Source organism: Mobula birostris, chromosome 2, assembly GCF_030028105.1.
Source record: "Mobula birostris isolate sMobBir1 chromosome 2, sMobBir1.hap1, whole genome shotgun sequence".
Lineage (NCBI taxonomy): Eukaryota > Metazoa > Chordata > Chondrichthyes > Myliobatiformes > Myliobatidae > Mobula > Mobula birostris.
The window spans coordinates 76,951,102-76,959,152 of record NC_092371.1 but is presented as its reverse complement, the minus strand read 5'-3'; positions in this window follow the sequence as shown (position 1 = coordinate 76,959,152).

Genomic DNA, 8,051 nt, shown 5'->3' with positions numbered 1-8,051 from the left:
CTTCTGATTGACTTAGTAGTCTCACCCACCCATCACCATACATCAGGTTTTATTTTAAAAAGAACACAGGTGGCCCTGCTCCCTTTTGCACATCAGCAACCAAGTCTTGACTGCAGTGATGACCTTTAATAACTTTATCAACCGATTCCAGAGGTGTTTTTTAAAAATAATTTTAGTAAAAATAGGATGTACACTGCTCAACTCTTAATTCTTTTATTGGGGAGAGATCCTAACGCTAAAGATAAAAGCATTAGAGAGAGTTGGAGAACTTTTAATTGTTAATGTGCAAAATGTGTTAGGAACAGGGTTTATTTTAAAACCGGGTAATTAAATGGCTTTAATTCTAACACTGTAGAAAGGTTTGCAGCTATGAAAAGTGTTTTTAAGATTGTACAGGAGAGATAGACGAGGAGATACTGGGGAATTAATGGGCGGCCCAGTGGACAACTGGAAAGTCATCGAGTTTGACTGCCTGGAGCAGGTTAGGTCACCAGGGTTTTGGGGGTGCATTACTATAAAAATGATGTCCAAATCCAATAAAGAGCTTTACACCCCCAAAACAATCAGAATTCATCACAGTCCCATTCCTGCGATCACTCCCAGTAAGAAATACAATAGCCTTGCCAGACCCCAATATGGACGGGATATGTAAATGATGTGGGGGGGTGCTAAAGGAACAATAATCTGTGTCAGGCATGTCCGCTTCTTTTTTTAAAGAGAGCGTCCTACCAATTTAAGGGCAGCTTGGTAGCATAGCAGTTAGCATGATGCAGTACCAGGAACCCAGGTTCAATTCCCAGAGCTGCCAGTAAAGAGGCTGTACATTCTCATGACTGTGTGGTTGGTTGGTTAATTAGTCAATTGGTCATTGTAAATTGTCCCGTGATTAGGGTAGGATTAAAATTGTGGGATTGCTGGGTGGTGTGAAGGGCCAGAAGAGCCTATTTTATCTCAATAGAATGAAAAAGTAATAATGTTAAAACCAGTCATTGGATTAAAAACAATAAAATAGGGAAAAAAGGCAGAATCACTGGATAGATAAGACTCCCAAAAATAAAGAGCCAGAGTTTAGACCGTTCATTGTCAGTTAAACAGCTGTGCATTCTTAAGCAAAATAAGATTACAAAGTTTTTGTGTTTTTGGGGTATTGAGGCAAGTTTTAACTGCTTTTAAAGAACAGATTGTTTAGATCAGGATGATTACCTGATGTTTTTGTTTTATTAAGGATGGAAGAGTGGTGGTTGTTGAGAACAATTCAGGATCCATGTGCACTGCTTCTATTGAGGAGAAGAACTAGTATAAACACCTGACAGCTACGGACGATATAGGAGTTACCACTGTCGAGCTCTTTGGTTCTATTATTGGCACAAGAAGAAAGTGGTTTTCAGAGAATTCAAAGGTTTTAGATTTCCTGGGCATCCAAAGATATCAAACCTTTATCATTCAAACTACTCAAGCTGTGTTCAAGAAGTACAGTACTGTGTGCAAAGGTTTTTAGCACCTATATATTAGAATCAGACTCAGGTTTAATATCACCAACATAGCAACCCTAACCCTAATGCAGTACTGCAGTAATTTTATGTATTGCACTGTACTGCTGCAAAAAAAAACAAACAAATTTCATGACATATGTGAGTGATGATAAACCTGATTCTGATCTGGGTCTCTGTTGTGGACTGAGAGTGAGAAGGGGGCAGGGAGAGAGGAATGATAGTTGGGTAAAGGGGAAGGGAGAGGGGAGGGAGCGGGAAGCACCACAGACATTCTGTAATGATCAATAAATTTGGAATCGAGTGACCCCGCCTGGTGTCCCAAAGCTGGTTGTGTCTGCACCTGTGCCAACCACCCACCCACCCTGGCACTCCTTCTCTGCCACCTGTCCCACGCTCCTCCCACAGTGTTCCACCCTCACCATTCTTTGCTCCCGCCAGATTTACTAATCTGCTCTCCACCTCACGTTGACCAATATAGTACTGTGCAAAAGTCCTAGGCAACCTAACCCTATATATATGTGCCCAAGACTTTTGTCCAGTACTGTACATTCAGCATTTTATTATTTTTAATGCATGGTTAAGTTTTTAAAATTGAGTGTTTATCTGTGGTAGTTTCTGGGTGCTTTAGTTTTGGTTCTCTTCCAAGAGGACGAGAGCCTTGTCGTAGGGCTTTGGAGCATGCCTGCCTCAATGACTCAGAGCTATGTTGGCTGGAGTCAGGGCTTCTGTGCTTTGGCTCTTGGTAGAGTCAAACAGGTCAAAGGGTAGAGGCCAGACTAAGAGCGGCCTACTGGTCCTCTGGGTTCAGGGGTTCAGCTCAGGGCTAACAACCCTGACTGGACAAACAAAATTGTCACAGAAACAGCAATGAAGAATCCTTCTACATCCCAGTGCGACGGTATTGCTGAGTCTCCACCCGGGACTTGAATGACTGACAGTAGTGAAAATTGAGAGGAAGCGACTGACACAACAAAGGAAACCCCGAACACCACCAGAGATGGAGGACCTTCCTTGCTGCCCTAAACGCCAGTGGCATAATTGACAGTAAGTCTCTATTGTGGTTTCTTTAATACATTGCTTTATTATTTTCGTGTTAGTTTCAATTTTCCTATTTCATCTCATTTTTCATATTTTGCACTGTTACAAATAAATGTGCATTAACTTTCTTATTTTTGTCTCAGCACATCTGATGATATCTTTTGGTAACTGAAATCGAACAGTCTAAACCCTATATTTTTTGTGCCTCTGTCCAACCAGTGATTCTGTCTTTTTTTCTATTTTATTGTTTTTAACCCACGGCTGGTTTTAACCGTAGTAAGCTTTCCTGAAGTAGACAAGCTCAGAATAGGGGTTTTGTCCTATTCAAGAGCCACTCCTTGTCCTGTTCTGCAGACAACAAATAAGCTCCTGTTGAAGATCAAGGGGAAAAACAGATCTCAACCATCAGGTCTGCCAAGCTCTTTCAGTGACAGGAGGGAAGGGTTCACCTCCAGATTGAACCAAGGAATGGGGCAAAATATTCATCTCCATTGACTTTGGAGTTAGATTTCCAGATAAGATGCTGCAAGAAAGATTACTATGGAAAATAAAAACAGTGCAAGGAGTAATTGGTGGGGATAGAAGATGGATGGGCTCTTAGGAAACAGGGATTGGGCATAAATGGGTCTTTTTTGTTCATGATTGGCAAGGTGTAACAAATGGTGGCCACAGATATCACTGCAGGAACTTCAAATCTTTTATAACAGCAAATGATTTGGATGAAGGCACTGAAGGTATGGTTGCTAACTTCACCAATGACACAAAGATGAGAAGGGAAGGAAGGTGTGAAGAGGACCCAAGGAAAGAACAAGGGGTCATGGACGAATTAAGTGAGTGGGCGAAGATCTCTCTAATGGAGTACGATACAGGGAAAAGTAAAAAAAGAATGCTTTCTGGAAAGAAAAATTAAAAATACATAGAAGATTGTAGAAATCTGAGGGATCTGGGTAATCTTATGCACAATTTGCAATATTTATTTCAACAAAATCTGCTGGAAGGAGTCAATGGGTCAAAACACCGGGGTGGGAGGGGTCCTGTCTTGACTGTATAAAGAGAGGCTTCTTCAGATCCCATGACAAAATAAGTTTCTGTTGAGTGTTAATGGGGAAAAGTAGATCTGATTCAAGTTCCTGGGTGTCAAGATCTCTGAGGACCTAACCTGGTTCCAACATATCGATGCAGCTATAAAGAAGGCAAGACAGCAACTACATTTCACTAGGAGTTTGAAGAGATTTGGTTTGTCACCTAAAACAATTGAAAACTTCTATAGTTGTACCATGGAGAGATTTTGACAGGTTGCATCACTGTCTGGTATGGGGGGGAGTGGGGTTTACTGCACAGGATTGAAAGAAGCTACAGAAAGTCATAAATTTAGTCAGCTTCATCATGGTACTAGCCTCCATAGTATCCAAGACATCTTCAAGGAACAGTGCCTCAGAAAGGCAGCGTTCATTATTAAGGAGCCCCATCACCCAGGACATGCTCTCTTCTCATTGTTACTGTCAGGAAAGAGATACACAAACCTGAAGTCACACACACAGCGATTCAGGAACAGTTTCTTCCCTTCTGCTATTCGATTCCTAAATGGACATTGAACACTATCTCACTTTAAACAAAAAAATATATTATCTGTTTGCACTATCTTTAATCTAACTATTTAATATACATATACACATTTACCGTAATTGATTTATTTATTTATTTTTTTGCTTTTTATATTATCATGTATTACCTTGAGCTGTTGCTGATAAGTTAACAAATTTCACAGCATATGCTGGTGATAATAGACTTGATTCTGATTCTTAACTATCAGGCCACTGGTTTCCTAAGCTCTTTCGGTGATTGGAGAGCTGATTTCACTCCCAGATGCCGGAGACAGGAATAGTGGGGGGGGGGGGGGGGGGGGGGTGGTGTTGCAGGGAGGGTCTGTCAATGTTGAGTTCCTTCAGAAGATTATTGCGTCAGACTCCAGAGTCTGCAGTTTATGTCTTACTCAAGGAACTGAACGCAAAGTAAGGAGGCTATGCTTCAGTTCCACAGGGCAATTGTGAGACAACACCTGGAGTACTGTGCCTAGCACACAGTCTCCATCTTCAGGTGCTAATCTGTAGGAAGCAGTTCAGAGGTTTACTGGGCTAATACCTGGAATAGATTGGACAGGCAAGGCTAGTATCTACTGGTGTTTAGGAGCAAAGAGGGACTTGATTGAAATTAGATGAGGGGAGAAAATAAAAATCACAGAATTATTACATCTCTTTGAAGCTGTGATGCAATTATATTAAATAATCTGATAGAGTTTTTAAAAAAGAGACAGCAGAAAAGGCAAGCGATAAATGCCACATACAGTACATTGACTTCGAGGAAAGCAAACCCATTAGCCTTGTTCCCTGCTCTTTCTCCACAGCCCTGTTAAATTATTCCCCCTCAAATGTCTATCCAATTCCAGGTCCAAAGTCCTGATAACTGTCCCCATCACCGGTTCTGGAACTAGCAGTACATTCCAACTCCCAAGGGGTCACCAACAGGGTGAATGTGGAGAGAACATTTCCTCTTATGGGAAAATCTGGAATTAAGAAGTCACCCCTTTTGACAGACAAGGCTATTTTCTTTTGTTTCCCTCTAAGAGTTTGAGTTCGGCAACTCTTTTCCTATGCCCTGCTCCTAATTTGTGTATCCATATAGCCCCTTCATCAACTTTTTCTTCAAAAAACGCGCCATCTCTCTCTCACAAAAGCAGACAGAACATAATTCTGCACCAGACTGAACAATATCTACCACTGAAGAGATTCAGGGATCTGCACTAAAGGAAACGAACAATGAGCATTCAGAGGTGGAAAATAGGCTAAATTAGTGCTAACTAATCTGCTGGAACTTTTTTTTTTAAGTACGGCAGAAATGGCAAACAGTAAATGCCACTTACAAAGATTTTCAAATGGCCTTTTTCCCTGAGCAGCTGATGATTAAGCTTGAGGCACTGGGAGCTGAATGGAGAGCAAGCTGGATAACTGAAAGTGGGGTGAAAGGTAGTTACAAGATTGGGAGGGGGTCCAGGGCAACAATTGGCTTGGACTGTAGTTTGGGAATAAATAACCAGGGTAGTTACAAGATTGGAAGGGGGGTCCAGGGCAACAATTGGCTCGGACCGTAGTTTGGGAATAAATAACTGAACAGCAACTTGACAGAGGAAGCAGATGAGGAGGAGATGGTGTTTACACCGTGCAGGAATACAAGGTGGTGGAATTAGGGAAGGAGGCCATTCTACTCATACTGTCCATGCCAGCCAACTCTCAATCTATAGCTAAGGACACATTCATGTGTCCGTAAATGTGGATGCCCCCTGCACCCTTTCTAACAGCAAGTTCCAGGTACTCCAACCACACACTTTAACTCTCCAACACTGACTGACAGAGCTTGGTCACCAGCCCTAGGCAGATCCTTCCCACTCACTATGCAATCTATCCTAGGGTTAAAAACCTGAAGACCAGATCACACGCTGAGCAGTTCAGCAGCACTTGAACCTTACTTTCAAATTTGTGCCGATGGAGTAAAATTGAAAGCATTCTACCCCAGAAAACATGGAAAAGAGCAAAAGGAACCTCGAGGAGAGGGTCATTAAACTCAGCATGTTCTCATTCCCACACCAACATGTCTGCTCTCTGCCAAGAAGAGGCTGAATGTGAATTTGAGTACGAGTGCCTCATATTCTGCCTGGGCAGTCTTCAACATGAACACAAACTTCAACTAACCAATTCTATGTCCCTTTTCTCTATCCTCCTGATACACCAGAACCTCATCACCCTCTCTCCTCTCCACTCACCCACTGCCCACACACTCCTCCCACTGGTTCTCCTCCCCATCTCCATCTCCTGATTCCATGTTCCATTTCGCTTTCCATCAGATTCCTTCATCTTCAGTCCTTTCTCACTTCAATCTATCACCTCCCAGATTCAGACACTGTTCCCACTCTGCCCCCGTGGCTTACTTGCCTATCAAATTCTCTCACCTGGATCCACCTACCAGCTCTTGGTCCACCCCTTCCCCTCCATCTTTTCATGCTTGCTATCTCCCCACCCCCATCTTCAAGTTCCGGTACAGGGCCTCGACCTGAAAAGTCCAATATCGATCTACCTGCAGAGATGCTGCCTGACCGCTGAGTTTTCCGATGCTACCTGTGTTATTTGAGCACAGCACGGCAGGCCAGTTAAGCTAATAAAATGCAAGCAAAGCCCTGAGGATCATTTACAAGTTCCATTACACTAGTTAATTTGCTTGTGGAGATGTGCTAGTCTCTATAAGAACGGGTGAAAGAAGGAGAGGCACTGTGGGAAGTCTAAGACAGATATACAAGTACTGAGTGATAAAAAACAGATAGGTTTGAGGTTTCTCTTTTGTAAGGAAAGATCAAACCTCACTTAAACTTATAGTTGCAGTGGGCTGTCACTCATGGGAGAACCCCCCCCCCACACCAGATTAGAGGCTTACACTTGCAACAGATTTGATCATAAATCTATTGGAAGGCACAAGAAATTTATAACTATTTAAAAATTCATTCCAAACTACAACCTAGAGACAAGGAGACTGACTAGAAAACATCCTAGATTCCTTCAAAACTGGGATACAGGAGGAAAATATAGTAGATAGAAAGGTTGCTAAGATGCAAGATATGGAGTGAGGATATAAACACAACACACACTTGATGGACTGAATGGCCTGCTTTAGACTGTAATTTTAAGGAATGGATCACTGGTAAAGCCAGACACGGTTTGGTCCTTAGTTTAATGAGTAACTTGAGCACAATTAACCATTCTGATTTTTGGGTAATTGTTTTGAACTTTAGAGCTGGTGGAGATGAATCAAATCCTGCTTGGGTGAACTACGACGCCTAATGCAAAGTTCAGGGTATGGTGTCTTCTGCAGAAGGATAACCTGACATGTCACTGTCTACAAGACAGGAAAGGCAGGAGGAAAATAGAGTGCTGATTGAGTTTACAGATGAAACCAACCAACATCTCTTCATAAAGACACAGTACCACAGTCTAAGGCCTTAGACCAGGGGGTCCCAACCTGGGGTCCACGGAACCCTCAGCTGATGATAAGGCTCCATGGAACCCCTGCCTCAGACTTTCCCTCATTGCGATCCACGTTAGCGACTACACAAGACCAGAATTGAAACTGAATGGTAAAGGGGCAAATTTGAAACACTCCCTCAGACTAACATGCACACAATTTGAGATTAAAAACTCGCCAGACAAATCCACCTCACTCTGGGAGGGCAGGAGGTACAACACAAACTCAGGAAAAACAGGAAATGGCAAAATGGAAGCAAGATCTCAACGAATGTCTGAATACTTATCTAAAGTGCTGAGTGCTTGAGAAGGGGCTGGTGAAGGACAGTGGGTGGAAGTGCAGGGCACTGCGAAGAGGGGGAGTGGAAGAGAGAATTCTCAAACCTGTAAGACTAAAATATTAATACACAGAGGGAGGCCATTTGGCCCATTGCCCCTATTCTAGAACATGTCT